This window comes from Solea senegalensis, linkage group LG3 (assembly GCF_019176455.1).
Source record: "Solea senegalensis isolate Sse05_10M linkage group LG3, IFAPA_SoseM_1, whole genome shotgun sequence".
In the NCBI taxonomy this organism is placed as follows: domain Eukaryota; kingdom Metazoa; phylum Chordata; class Actinopteri; order Pleuronectiformes; family Soleidae; genus Solea; species Solea senegalensis.
In genome coordinates, this window is record NC_058023.1 from 23,517,835 (window position 1) to 23,533,669 (window position 15,835).

At 40.5% G+C, this 15,835-nt stretch overlaps 1 long non-coding RNA gene across 1 annotated transcript in view; it reads right to left on the reverse strand.

Annotated features, from left to right (window-relative positions):
• Window positions 1-15,056, reverse strand: part of LOC122765787 — a 110,814-nt gene extending 95,758 nt beyond the window's left edge. Inside the window, exons 1-2 of the long non-coding RNA XR_006360005.1 lie at window positions 14,978-15,056; window positions 13,682-13,897 (exon numbers count right to left, since the gene is read on the reverse strand). This is a non-coding gene — a long non-coding RNA (uncharacterized LOC122765787). The remainder of the gene's footprint in view (window positions 1-13,681; window positions 13,898-14,977) is intronic.
• Between the last annotated feature and the right edge of the window lie 779 nt (window positions 15,057-15,835).

Sequence of the window (15,835 nt, forward strand, 5' to 3'; positions counted from 1 at the left end):
TACAGTCCCACCTCCTCCCTTCTCTGCAGAACCTAATTTCCCAGAATGCATGTTGAGATGGGACAGCAGTAGCGCCAGTGGCTGCAAATCTGAAAATAAGTGTTTTCTTAATCAGTGATTTTAAATTATTTCAGTTGCTGGGGAAACAACTTGGAAAGATTGTGGAGTAGTTCAACTCGAAGAAATAATCCCAAACACGATCACACTATGGTCCTGCATTGAGATAATGTATGTTATCAATTGTCTAATAATATGAACCATATAAACTATTGAAATGAGTGAAACGTCCCGTTATTCAGACTTGAATCTAAATTTTAAGACCCCTTCCTTCATCCGTTCACAAAGTTTTGTGAAATGATGTGCAAAATCCTGTTAATAAACAAAACATAAAAAGGAGAAAACATAACTCCTTGACAGGTGTAATGATAAATAAATGGTTGAAAATGCTTTGGTAAATGTAACGGAAACAAATGTCACCTTTAGCTTCCACCACTAATCCAAACCCGACTGACACTGGCAACTTCACATTTCTACATTTACATTACCAAGTCTCACAAATCACAGTTCATAACAATCCATTTGGTATGTCAGACAAAATAAGTTTGGGAGCTGCTGATTTCTATGATGCAAGGGAAAGTGATGAAAGCTCTGACGGCGGGGAAAGAAGACGAGCCTGACAGGGAGACAGTCACAAGTGGGAGGTGGCATCAAATAAGATGTCTTCCGGTACTCGTTTTGAGCGAGGACACAAAATGACTTACTGGCAATGAAGTGTCAGAGGCAAATAAACACACAGGCACGTCATGTACAATCAAAAGAGAAAAAAAGCAAATTAAAACATGTTAGTGAATGCGGCACACTGGCTGAAGTTCACAGACCTGCTTTCTGTAATCCTTTCTTCTCTCTGATTCTCTGCAATCTCTCTCTGATTCATGGCTGAAGAGTGCGGTTCAGAAGTCACCAGAGGGAATTGATCATCAACAGGCAGGGGCTGGATTCCTCCCTGCACAGACATAATGAAGCTCTCTATTTTGGGACCATCAGGTGTTTTTAGTCTTCTTGTCACATTTCCTGGGCGCTCTCTCGCTTCATCTATTCTATCCTCAGTTCATACCAGCCCAAATATGAGTGCACAAGGGGGAATAGGACATGAATACATTTTTTAAGTCTAATCCAAAGTTATAAAGTTGTTTCTTTTCTTTTTTTTTGTGAGTTTCAAATAAAGCCGCACTGCGATAGTTTGCTGTTCAGCTACATGATGGAAGCAAACGGTATAGCGTGGGAGGGGTGGGGGTATATGCAAATGCATTCAAAGGCTTCAACAATTAACCACACATGCAGGTGCACCGCCAACACACACACACACACACACACACACACACATTCCATAAAGACACACAAACAACCTAAAGATAGCAGAGAACCATGGCAACCTGAGATTTGTTGTTTGCCATCACATGCGGCTGAGAACGAGAGGAGAGCGGGGGGACCTAAATAACACTGGGAGATTGGTTTGTGTGAGAGGCAAAGTCAAAACAAATTACATCTTTTCTATCAGTTTGGGCCTGCCGGTGAAGCATCTGGAATAGCTTTGTGCCTGGGGACGTTTTACCACTGAAAGAATATGGTGGCAATATCCTCCGAGGACCTTAAAAAACAAAGGGATGAGGGAAGGAGGAGATGGTGGGGAATGAGAGGGTTTAGTTTTACTGCAGATCACAGGTGGCGCCTTGGCCACCTAACTAACTCTTTCCACTTTATTCTTTCCCATCCCTCCTGCCGTTGCCTGTCTCCTCCAATCTCAGCATCGCGCACTGCTGTCACACTGAAGGTCTCCTCTATTGAAAAATGGGGAATACCATTACACACATATATTCATCCTCCCTCTCTCTTCTCGTCTCCCTCTTATTTCAACGCCTCTTCCTTGGTGACAGAGACGCCCGGAGCCATTATGCTTTCAGGCTGTGTTTGTCCGCCTTGAAGGAAATTTCTTCAAATGTGGTCCAAACGTCCAATCTCATTCAAGAATAAACTGATTGGATTTTTGTAATTAATGATCCAAGGTCAGTGCATCAGACTTTAATTGATTTTTGTTTTGCAAAATAAAAGTTATTTGGTACAACTGTTTCACTTTGGTGGCGTATTACCCGCTTCCATATACTGTTAATTAATTCCCAGCTAGTAGCTGATTTATCAACCTATTACACTTGGGCTTGCACCCTGAGCACACAAAGACAAACACACACTCACACTGGTATCTTGAAAGGGCATGCATCTGGCTGCTGGAAACAGCTGGGTGTGAGCCAAGGCATGTCACAGAGCAGATGGATGGACCCATGGATTGAACACACACACGTATACAGAGAAAGACAGAGAGAGAGCTGATAGAGGGAGTCTGATCCCAGCACCTTGTCACACTAAACCCTGTATGTGTTCATGTAAAAGGAGAGAGGAGACACTTATGGTGCTTTTCCACTATACAATTCTTGCAGGACTCAGCTCGACTCTACTCGGGGCATTTTGCTTTTTCAGATAGTACCTGGTACTTTTTTTGGTACCTGCTCTGGCAAGGTACTAAAATGTGACGTCAACAGACTGGAAGAGTCATAAGCGCGACGTCCGACACAGGAGTCAAACTGAACAATGCCCAACTGTAGATCAGTTAAAAAGACTCTCCAAAATTTAACAAGGACATTTTCTAAAATCGCAATATTTAACACAAGATTTTAGTAGTCGAGTAGTGCTAGAACTGTATATTAGAAAAGTGCACAAACATGTCAAAAAGCAGCTTATTCGCCAAAGCTGTGGAAGTCTGCATGACAGGACTCATGATCACTTGCATCATGGTTTAAAGGGTTTCTTGGAGGGCGCGGGAAATAAGCCATGAACGGATATTAGTTGGTCCATTAATAAGCCATTCAGCATGCAGTAGAGAGAACCTAAACAGCCTAAAATCATCTTGCTTCCTGAATATAACAAAAATAATAACACATATGATCTTATCTTTGCTTTCAACTGTTTGAAAGTATGAAGTCAGGGGAAAGAAAAAGCTTTTGAAGTGCAGAAGAAATCAAAGCCCAATTGTAATATTGGACAAGGCAGCTCAAAGATAGGATTTTCCTACTTTTTGCGACATATGCGGCGTTATATGGTGATAACTGTGGCGCTAAATCCCATGCTGTTGCTGGTGAGAAGCACTGATGAAATGAAGAAAAACATTTCTGCCGCTGTGTGGGCCATGATTGTTTTCGTATTACAAAAAAAAGGTGGCATTCCCAAAATGACAAACTGAATAGACGAGCCGTCGATTCAACGGTTTCCAGCTTCACAGGTTTTCTACATTTCACAACACAATATGGCAGTGGCTCTTCAAGAGTGTGACAAAACAAATTACACGTCTGTGCGATAACAGAAACTGTGAAAAGTTTACAATCATTTTGTTAACGATTAAGGAAACCAATATCTCATGACGACCTGCCAGGGAGCTTCTTGTTATAGATTTTGGTCTGAAAGGCTTGAAGTGTCTGCTTGTCCATCTTTCTTTTCCATTAACTCACAGTATTTAACATCCAAGTCTTAATAATTGGTGTTAAAACCTCCTCTATAGCAAACTAAATACTCCACTCAAATTTTGTGTGGGTAGCTGATAAATACACAACAGTAAATGCTGTAAATGCTAAAGGTAAAAACCTTTAATGGAAATTATTTCCCAGTTTTAAACACTAACGTCTTTCTCGCCCATTAGGTCCAGGCTGCTCTTTGTCTATTTAAGTATACAGATTCTTTAATAAAGCATCTTCCTTTTCTTCTACATTATCTGATGACTTTGGATAAATACATAAATAACAAGAGTGTCCTCAGACCTTTACTCATGTCTATACTCACACAGAATAGTTGTAGTAAGGGCTTTACCTCAGACTTGTTTTCTGAACTTGTGCAACTTCTCATGTGATCATGGTCCTGAGCTGTATAAATAAAACAAAGAAAAAGGAAGAATTTATCCGTCCATAAATCATTTCAAAATCACAATGAACTGGTTTCACTCAAACAAAAATTGCAAAATAAATGTCCAGATGGTTTTAACATGATTAAGTTTTTTTCTCTACCGCCCAGTGTCAACTGTAACTGCTTACTTCAAATCAAGTCGGCTAATACTTTGAATCATTTACACTGGAACCTAAGCCAGACTTAAAGCTCTTAAAAGCAGACTGTATATGGCAGTGTATGCACAGTACACTTGTCACAACACATGTTGTGGAAAGTAATATAAATACACCAAAACTAAGCATTGCATTTATATTGTTGGATTATATCCACCTTAACACAAATACAAAAGTGTTGAGTCTTTTATAAATATGCCCATGTATATATGTAACTTCCCTACCTATATTATCCACTGAGGGTCATAAATGGTAGATGCAGGGTAAGCCCCCCCCCTCCCCCACTGATATTGGGTGAGGCGGGGTGGTCCACCAGCAAATCACAACAGCACTATTTTTTTTTTCCAAAGATACTCTCTCTGTGTATATAAAGAAGATATGCAAAAAGACAAACTGACACCATCTTTCCCCTCAAACAGTGCAAATAAATCGAAATGCTCATGTGCATCAGGGGTCTGAGTCTACAGAGAATCAATGTTGATGCATTGGTAAACCAAACCAAAGTTGCAGGCTGTGATCACTGCTTCCCCATTAAGTCAGGAAGACAGCTCTCCTTTCTCAAGGCTGCTGGACATTAATATGAGATCAAGCAGGACACCCGCTGTGCCACCTTCAAAAACAGATCCATCCAATTCATACAACCACATATAAACTAAATCACTAAATCCTTAAGCCAATACTGTTGTTGTATTCATTTTTGTGCAAACAGTAGTTGAATAAATCTTAATTAATTATATACATATGCTCCAACTTAATGAGCTATAAAACCACTACCTTTCCCCCCTTATCCATATTTCCACTAAAGATTTTTCATTAACCAACAACGGCCTTGCCTCACTTGTTAAAGAATGTAATGATGAGTATTGTCAGTGAAGCCTGTCTCATGGCTGAACACAGATGTCCTGCCTGGTTAATACTTTCTGTTCCCTGTGGGCCCAAGTGGCAAGATCCTCACCTCCAGCTTCTAATGCATTATATAGAGGTAGGTTAATCCTCCAGACAGGAGACACACACACACACAAACACACACACACGCACACACCTGTGTTAGAGTCAGTTCTAATATTAGTCACACTCGTACCGCTAAGGACGAAAAATGTGCTTTTTAAAAGCAAGCTACAAAGAATATTATACATTATTGTATTGAGCTGATGTTTTTCCACCTACATCTGACCTAGTTATTGATATCAAATACTAATTCATTTTTAAAGACTTTAAACACTTTGAATGCTTTTGTCACAATGCCACCATGTTTTCAGATGAAAAAAAATGAAAATATGAATTGTGTTTCAAATCATACTACATGCAGGATTTCAGAATGAGATATGTCAATGATTAAGAGATTGTTTTGCATTACAATGTTTTGTGCAGATGAAAAAAAAAAACAGAAAATATGTATTATTTTCAAAATACTACATGCAAAGTAAATTGTTGTGTGTTAATTGTTACAGCCTTGGATTATGTCAATGAGAAGTAGGGGGAATTGTGACAGTGCCATCACTTGGAAATACGTGGAAAGAAGTAATTCATTGGCAAAAGTCCAAATTGAGACCCATATATAAGAAAATGCATATATTATGCTTTAATGTTAGTGTGTGTAAAAATTGCAGTTTAAATGGGTTTCAATGGCATACATTTTGTGCTTAACGGTACGAGTGTCACACCTGTTTGTAAACAGTAGATTTTAGCCTTACTGTAGGATAAAAATACACAATCTTGCCAAAAATGCATGCCATATAAGCATGAACACAGCCAAAATTATTTAAAAAACAAAGATGAAATGTGCACAACCGGCCCAAAGGGTCAGAGAGAAGGAGTCCAGAGAGAGAGAGAGAGCAGTGGAGGTAATTAGACTTCATACACTTGTAATCTCGGGGTCAGCCCAAGTCCCTCCCCTTTGTTCAACAATCAATATTCTTGGAGGAGGTAGTAAGAGTGACGAGGAGAAGAGAGAGAGAGGAGGCAAGGAGAAGAGAAACCTGGTGGGTCCTTGTGTGTGGCCAGGTTGGAGGAATTGAACACAAATACTAAAGTAGTCAAGTGCAACAGGGGCATTTCAGGTGATATTAACTGAACCCTATAGGAAAAAAGGGGGGGCACATTCTGCAAGTGGATCTGTTAGAGTGGGGGGGGCACAATAAAAGAGCTGGAGAGAGGGGAAAGAATCACTTTTACTTAATTCAGCGGTCTGCAGTGAAAGAAACAGCAGTGACTTTATTGTTGCCATCTAACAACAGAACATAGTGGGGTTTATTTGACAGGTGGACAGCACCAGGTACAGCAATAAAAAAGAAACAGAGTAGGAAGGAAGGTACATCACTATCCCTCGTCTAACCTGCTACACATGCCATCCTTTACTTTTTAACAATCTCCAGTTGCCCAGGAAAGGTAGATGGGTTTATCAAAAACAAGAGCGTTGCTGTATAAAGCTCTATATATATCGCTTATACAATATCAGCCCCTCCAGGATAGTGCTCATTATTTTTATTAACCTGGGTCTAAAATTGGTGAATTTGCAGTGAGTTTTTAATTACCAATTAGAAATTAGAATTAGAGTCAATTTGTGACATTTTGATGAAAAATAATTAGGGGTGGGAATTGCAGGGTACCTCACGATATGATACACGACACATGGTCCACGATACCAATAATATCACGATACAATGATTCTTTGACAATCAATATAGTGCAAGACAATCATATAGTGATACCTCACAATATCATTTTTTATTTTATAGCTTAATTTGACTTGCAAGTAAATGTGTTTCTGCAGCAGGTTTGGTTATTTTTTTCTATTATGTTCATACATACAGAGGCCAGGTAGTAGAGCTCGGAATTGAGAGGTTTTCGGTTTTAAACCAATGCAGAATGTACTGAATTACCAATTACCCTACAATAAATCTTCATGTTGTTAATTAAAGAAACATTCTGCATTGATTAAATCTTCACCAAATTATGCACAAGTGCATCCTTAGGGGATAAATATACAATCCAGAATGAGACCAGAATGTTTGCATCACAGAAACAGATTCAAAACAGCACATAACAGCATGTGGTTGTGCACAGGAATGAATGGATAAATGAAGCCACTTCAGCATCGCCTCCACATGGATCCAAGACTGTAGCCATTGTTCTATTCTCGGCTGAATTGGGAATCTGTTTTGGTCCGCATTTACTTCAACCCCCAAAACGGAGACAAGAGATAAGGAGGGATGCTACTGCAGTAATGTCAGTCTTCAGCCAAATGGATAAACCTGGATGGCAGGCTCAGTGGTGATAAGGATGTTACTGCCACAGATCTGTGAGAGACAAGAGTCAGCTACCTAAACAGCTGAGGAGAATGAAGGCCTCGCTCGCACTCCCACAGAGCACGGTGAACTGATGCTGCACCTTTCTAACATCTGAATAGCATCGGGGTAACGACAAGCCCGGGATGTCTTCACTCTGGCAGATGATGCCTTGAGAAATTCGGTCTCTTCATGCAGATGGCAATGGCGAATGACACAGAAATACCTCAAACTCACGGCAATTTACAGACCTGATTAGGTCTTGAATTATACCAAAGCCAATCGCATTAGTTACAAATCTAGCTCTAAAAAAATGTGGTACCCCTTTTAAGAACACCATACTCCACGAGTATAAACAGATATGAAACCTGGGAATGTTTTGATACCAGAAGAGACAATACTTGAATGAGTGGGAGGAGCTGGGAAAGAAGCGATGGGTGGAGTTTACCAAAAGCCCAAGGACCATCAACAATAACAATAGCTGTCAATCATACCATAGCCATGCCCTACAGTTTAAAAACAAAATCATGCTGCATTAAAGACAACCTGAAGCAGTCATTTAAGACACAATGTCCACAAGGAAAATGTTTATATACACATTATAAAATCATGTTATAAGAAGAGTACATTCGTAATAGACTCACATACCAGTGCAGTGGTGGCTATTTGAGAGACTACAGGTTTCAGGCACTTCTGCATTGGTTTGACTTTAAGGCAAAGGAATTGGGCTTGTAACTGGAAGGTTGACGGTTTAAAGGCCCCTGAGCAATTGCTCAGCATTGCTCCCCGGGCGCAGGGAAGTGCTGCGACTGCTCCTGCGCCTGGTTTGTTATGTGTGTAAAAGAGATGGGTTAAATGCAGGTCATATTCAGTACCACTCATTGGTGTGTGAGCAAAAATAACGTATGTGGACGTGCACAAAATAGTTTTTTTAAATAAACAGTCACTGATTTATATAGGTTGGAACAACTTTTGCTGGTAATGCAACCAAGGCATACCGCACCACTTTACCCTTGACAGAGTAGAATGTGGTGCTCTATTTCATCTCATCAAGGCTTTGATGCATAAGGAGCCAGCACAGGAAGTGCAATTATTCAGCTAAATTCTGGAGGGAAAATTACAGCAGGTGCATATACAGTACACCCCCCCATTTACAAGCATAAATGGCCATGCAACCATGGACACATATGCCACAACACACACCTGTATATAATATACATATGCATCAAAACAAGCTCACACAGTCACACCTGCTCTTTTTTTTACTCATGCACAAATCCTCTCGCATCAGTGGAAGGACTGTAGCACAATCACTCAGCAACAGACATCTCAACATGATCTCACCACATTGCAGCAAGTGGGCAGACGGGAGATGCTCCAGAAGTGGTAATTCTGTTTGTGTTTGTTTGACAGAGAGAAGGGAGGAGGAAAATAGGAGTATGGGGGTTACGTGTAAATCCAACATAGAGGCCCCCGTGGCAGAGCCCACAGGATCAAATCCAATTCTGGCAAGATGCACATTTAGCCCGTCAATCACAACGGTGTCCTTGGAATGCGGCAGAATGGTGATGAGAGCAGTAAAGGAATCTCTTTTCCACAAGAGCCAGGATGAAGCCACTTAGAAACACATCTGTGCAGGCACATACAAAAACTCACACGGCCCCAAGGGGGTCTCCCTATTTAAACCCACATGAAGTTGTAGTACGCATCACACACCATTTCATCTACACTTGTACCTTTTTTACACTCCATATGTTAATTTGACTACTTTTAGAAGCAAAGGTTTTGTATTGTGTCTGCTCTTTATCCAAATATAAAGACAGTTTTCGAAAAGGAAAACAGGTTTTTTTAAAAAAAAACAACAACTCGCCATTGCGTTTTCATGTACACAAACAAAACGCAACTTTGGGAAACCTAGGCCTTAACCCCACTAGCTTTGAGCACACACTCCACCTTCATTTTAGTGTATTTCTATGGCAGGGCCACATACACGCCTGACGTGTATATACACACTAGAGTCATTTTTGGGGTTATCGTGTGTAGGAAGACATTGCATGAAATTGTGTGGTTTGGAGAAATTAGAGTATGCAGGAGCTGTTGATTTAAGTTGATACAAAACACATAATTGCTGTGAATATGCTCCCCCAGATGTGTGAAATGTTTCCCCTGTTTGTTGTTTTGTGTTAATAGAGACACAGGAGCAAAACTCTTTAGTGATTCAACATTTACAGGTTTTATCAGGAAAATTAATTAGGGTTCCACTGCACTCGGGTCATACTGCTGTTCAAGGCCACCTTTAGATTTGTTGTTTTAGCGATGCTATAATGAGCATACACTATAATTATTTCTCAACCGCTTTATTGGAACACATCCAGAAAATAGTGTTTAAAAATAACACATTTTCAGAATTAAAGTTTCTACAGGTGAAAATGTCTAGTATTTAAAGCGACCTACCCTTACACTTGAACAACACGACCGTGGCTCCCTAGTTAATGTTATTGGTACAGTCTGTGTTTGTCCTACTTTTGTCATGTCGACAAATATCTACTGTGAAAATGATCTGTGACACAAGGTTTATTCAATGCATGCTTGATCATTACTTAAACCCCTATAACACTGTGGTCCCAGCTCGCCTCGACTCGCCACTGCACAGCACGGCATGGTTTAGGTTGGTTTTCCACAACAAAAATAGCACCTACTCAACCTGGGCGGAGTCATCACTGCATGGCTGCATGAAACTGCCGTGACTTCGTTTAACACGCAACACACACAAAAGAGTGACTAGAAACTTGTAAAGCAGTTGTTTTCAGTGTAATTGAATCATAAGAATCAGTTAATTAAAACTATTTGTTCAGTACTTCCTCCATGACCGGAGCGCAGACCCCGTCTGACACAGTCACTGGTCTGAAATACAGCGGCACGGGTTTGTGATGCCGGTCGCGATCAGCAGTGCTGTGTAAATACACCAGACTCCTCTGTTAAATACTGAGATTTTAGACATTTGCCTGGTAATAGTTGGAGATTAACCAACGTTTTTTGGATTGTTAATTCTTTTTAACTTATCGACAGATCGGCTTGATTCTTGTATATCGGACATCTCTTCCTGTGACGGCATAGTGTCGCTCCAGCTTGCTTGGAAACTCGTCAGAGCAGGTGCTCACAAAAGTACCTGGTACAAGGTGAGTCGAGGCTAGCCGGTGTACGCCAATACGCATGTACGAGTTAAACTCGGAGCACCAGTATTATGTGTATATTAGCAAACTGTCTATGATACTTTTGAATCATGAGTGAAATCATGTACAGTACGAACCACAAGTGAACTTGTTTTTAAATGCAAACTGCAGAAAATGTCCAGAACGTCGGGATCAGACATTTTCAGGACTTCTTGCATTTGCAAATAAAGTATGTAGCAGGACATTGTTGCGGATGTCAGATGTGTTCACAACATCAGCAGGAATATTGCTCACTGGTAAATCCTTTGAGATTCTCACATGGGCTCTCACATTTTACGGGATATTTGACAGGAAAAGTTCTGGAAAATGTCCCAATATGACATTTTGCATTTTCACATGCAGGAAAATGTCTGGCTGAAAGCAGCTTCGGGTGATTTGCTGCAGCGAGCAAGATTACAGCCGACAGAAGATGAATGAAGATACAGTATATTCCAAGCAAGACATTTTGCAGTTGAAAAATCTAATTGTCGGTGTCATGGTGACACTAAATTACTTCAGACTTATAGCATTTCTGTACTGCAACTCCTTATTAGTTATCAACAAAAATATCTACACAGCCAATACGCTCATATGGGAACCAAATGCTTTTGTTAGAGTCTGAGTAGAGCTTTCAAAAAAGGTGGTATACTCCTGTTTGAATAATAGTGGCCCATCACTCCAGTAGATTAGCTGTGTTTTTTAGGGTCCAGTGGAGCAGGAGGCAAATTTGATCATTTACATACAAACATACATAACATTCATAAACATTACCTTGTGCCCAAATGCAAATCCCAATTTTTTTTTTTATTTAAATCAGAAAACCTCACACTGTTTGGCTCGCAGCTTGAGTTCATTCAGCCTACAGTGGAAGTGACAGTTAGCCTATTTACTTTTATTCTGGACTTTTGCTAATTATCCTGATTACACAAGTAATTATCTCTCACATCAAAGGGCTGCACTCCGAGTCCTGCTGATCCCCCCTTCATTAACAACCCACCCCAGCCCAGCAGACACATTCACACTCACACATATAGACACACACACACACACACACACACACAGGCATCAGCAGGTTTCCAGAGCCAGCAGAATCATGGCATTAACAAATAATTAGATGACTGCCTGGCTGCGTTTGATGGGGACACATGTGACGAGCAGTCGTCTGCGAGTTAGCGAACGAGAATCCAGAGAGAAATTGTGCACTGAGTTAACAGTCGCAATTAGATCTCAGGTGTTAAGCTGCAGCCTCGGCGAAATCCGGGTTGGTTTGTTACAGATTATCTATAAATAAATGTATCCTGAGGGAGCACTGATGACCACCCCCCACCCCCACCCCCACTTCATTCATACAGCAAAGATCTTTCATCTCATCCATCAGCAGTTTTTGATCACAGTCCACTCAGATCAATGAATAATGTAGCTTTGGGCGTCATAGCTGCCTAAAAGCTGTGACTTAAGATATCATGATTGTGATATCATGATCATATATATGTGTGTGTATATATATATATATACACACACACACACACATATATATATATACATATGTATATATATTTCATTCAGCGATGCCTCTGGGCTACTATTTCCACAAACAGACAATAATCAGGTCATCTGGAATCAGGCGAGAATCTAACCATAATCTCTGCAGAAACATGTGACTGTTGGAGGAAATTTACATGAACCGCATTTAAATTCCTTTGAAGTTGTTTGTTTTTCTCACCTTGGAAACACTATTTCTACTTCTCCTCTGTGGTAAGTAGTAAATGCACCCTATAAATATTTATCTACCTAGGGCCTGTGCTATTCTGGCCTAGTGTTTTTGAACATGGCCACTGGAGATCGGTCCTATCAGGGACCCACCGAGACAGAGAGAGAGCAGCGGAGAGCGAGAGAGAAGGAAAGAAGAAGGGAGGAGTGAAGGATAATATGTTTGTGCATGTTCCAAAATGGAAAAGAGATGGCTTGCATGATGTTTAATGCAGGAGTATTGGGGCAGGGCTCACAGTGCGTTTCCCTTTCGAGTCACCTCACACACCTCCAAACTTTCAGCCAGCATTTTTAAGAGTTTTCAAGCTTGTCTGGAAATCCTTTTTTTTTTTTTATGTTTTTTTTTTCCCCCTTTTAATTCAAGGTGAAAACATATTTAATCCCCTCAGTCCTGCTGCTTCACTGCTGGGTCTTTGCAGTGCAAACTCAATTTTTGTTTCAAACAAAATACAAAAACTTTACTCTAAATTCTAAACTCTGACTGACTGGTGAGAAAAGGATGTATCCAACATTTAAAATACTGCTCCTGAGGAAAAGAATGTGATGGGATGTTTTTAGTTTAAACAGATTAACATATTAAAAAAAGCTACACCGCAGTGGTATATTAGAGGTTATCAGACACTAAACAATATCATACAACTTATGGAGCAATAGATCTGCAAATAATTATGATAATTTCAGTACTAAATGCCTCAACTTAATATTAATCCTGAAGCTTTACTGTAATAAAGTTTCTCATAACCCACGGTTATAGCCGACATTAAAAGTGGCGTATGCAAAGACGGAGCACCAGTCAGAAAACCAGTAAAATGGCTGAGATGAAAAGTAGAAACAGTTTCATGGCTCAATTAGTTTATGGTGAGAAAAGTCAAGAATGACAGCATAAAAATGGAAGGAAAATGACCATTTCTTTTAAACGTACCACCAAAATCCTGAAGGTGGAGGAAAAGTTATCAGGAATAAGTTGCCAGGTTCTGACACCAGTGAGCAACCCAGGCATTTCCTGCTGTCATTTCCTGACATGGGAGCCAAAGAACTCCCATGTCAGGGGTTCATAATGATCAGGATTTGTGAATATGGAAGATGTGCGAATACAATTACAGCCATGAACTTCCATGTGTCTGCCTGCCTGAGCCTGCAAACATGTAGAGGATTTGTCTGTGTGGGAATGTGACATTTCCTCCCTGAACCCTGTCTGTGCACAGCCCTGTGTCTCTCTCACACACACACACAGTCATGTTTACACACTCACCTGTTAGCTGGTGAGCTCTGCAGGCTTCCATATCTACAGAGTCCTCCACCAGGATGCTGTTACCACCCGACACCCTGCTCCGCCACTCTAATGAGCCCATCGTAACTTAGTCAAAGTCATCTGATGACACTGATGTGGGGAGATTGATATTCACGCTTGACTCGCCGTCCTCTCCACTTGACTGCTGTGTTTACCTCCCCACACAATTAGTCTCTGCTGAAGACAGACAGACAGACACAGAGAGGAGGGGGCATGAGACTCTGCCGTGTGTTTGTGTGAGACTACATTAGCACCAATTGTTTGTGAAGATGGGAGATGTCTTTCAGCGTGACTTGAAGGTGGCTTTCTATATCACAGGGTCATTACTTGCTCATTTATTCCCCATAAACCTGCTTTACCTCTCTGAATACAAGTAGCTTGAAGAAAAACAAATGGTGAATTGGCTTAAGTAAAAATGCATATTTCAACAGTTTTGAGGCAGATTTGCATTCCAGGCATGTCCCCACCTTTCCATTTAGGCTGTCAAACGGATAGTTATGGTTTCTTGAAGTGTGGTTGTGTGAGGTATTGACACATTATCACAACACCAATTTAGGTGAGCATGCTACCGTTTCTGTAAACCAGCCTGGGACCCAGACATGATGACATTGGGGACAAAAGGAGAAACTTCAGGAGCTGAAGTTTGTGACACTTATTTAAGTCTGAAAAAAAATGACTTCAAGCACCAAAGTCCCAATATAACAATTCAAACTGGCTGATGAGGAATTAACCACACCTGTGCTGTAATAATGTAATCACGGATTTTCTCAATGGGCTTTGGTGTGGGGAGAACGTGCTAATGTGAAGTCGCAGTGTTGATAATGTGTCAATACCTCAAACAACACTTGAAATAAAATGTCAAATATCCCTGGAAGAAAAACTTGTGAATGGGTTAACTCCATAAAAAAATGTGACAGTGCAGATTCAGCTTCTGTCCACACAGCCATGTTTACATGTTCACCCTGCCATTCCCCACGAGCTAACTTCCATGTAGCATTCAAACAAATGTAACACTCAAAAGTTTAACAGTTGAAGTGTACTGAAGTGTTTGTAAGGAAATAAGACAGAGGAGGGAGGGGGACAAACGGTGGACAGTCCGTGGTCGGCATTAATAGACTTTTAGCCGAGCAGGAGGTGAGAGGCTCCAAACCGGCAGCCATGTCTGATTTAGCATTAATTGACATTCCCTCTAATCGGTGCATTCAGCATTTGAACACAGTGATGGAAACGGCTCACAGGCGGAATACTGATGCCTACCTGAAGTGAGAGGAGGCACCGGGTGAGTGCGGGCAGGTGGACTCAGGTGCACCGACAACAGGTCTGAGCCAAGATGGAGGACGTGTTTTTGTGTGAATCCACAGCGACTCCCTGTGGGCGGACTTAAAATGGCCGCCACTCTCTCTGCCCAGTTCTCTGTAAGCTGCTTTTACACAGGGACAATGTTTTATTTTACTGATTAATCTTTTGTTTTATAGAAATTAAATAAATAAATAATAAATAAATAAAACGAATCCACACATTTTATATGAAGTAAATAAACTGTATGGCTTCAGCAAACTATCTTTAGGTTTGTTTGTTTTTTTCCACAGCAACCATTTTAGCATCAAAAGCTCAGGTGCTACTGATAACATGAATTATGGCTCTGGAACAGTGTGACAGTGAGTCAGTATGCACCCTGAAACTGAGGAAGCTAAATAGAAACTCAGCCTGTGCTTTCTACTGTAATATATCAGAATGTCTACCATGAAAAAAGACCCTTAAATACTGTTTGTCCCCTGATACATAGCAACAATAGGGACCGTGTTTTACATGAGTACTTGAAGTATAATTCATTACAGACACTTATGTGCTTTTTGCAGCAGAACCCTTTCCTTCAGTGTCCTTGACTATGGTGTCATTTTGTCGGTTTGCCAGTATCTCTTGAAAACCCTGTATCTCTAGAAAGTGAAGATTAAAAAACCAATGATATGATAGCATCTGCTGAATAAATCTTTAAAAATCAAAGCTGTACAACCCAGCCTGTTTTTTTTTTTTCATGTAAAATCATCATAAATGGTTCGTTCAGAACGACACAACACACAGAAGAAAATAATGTGGACGAGATCACGTTTTGTC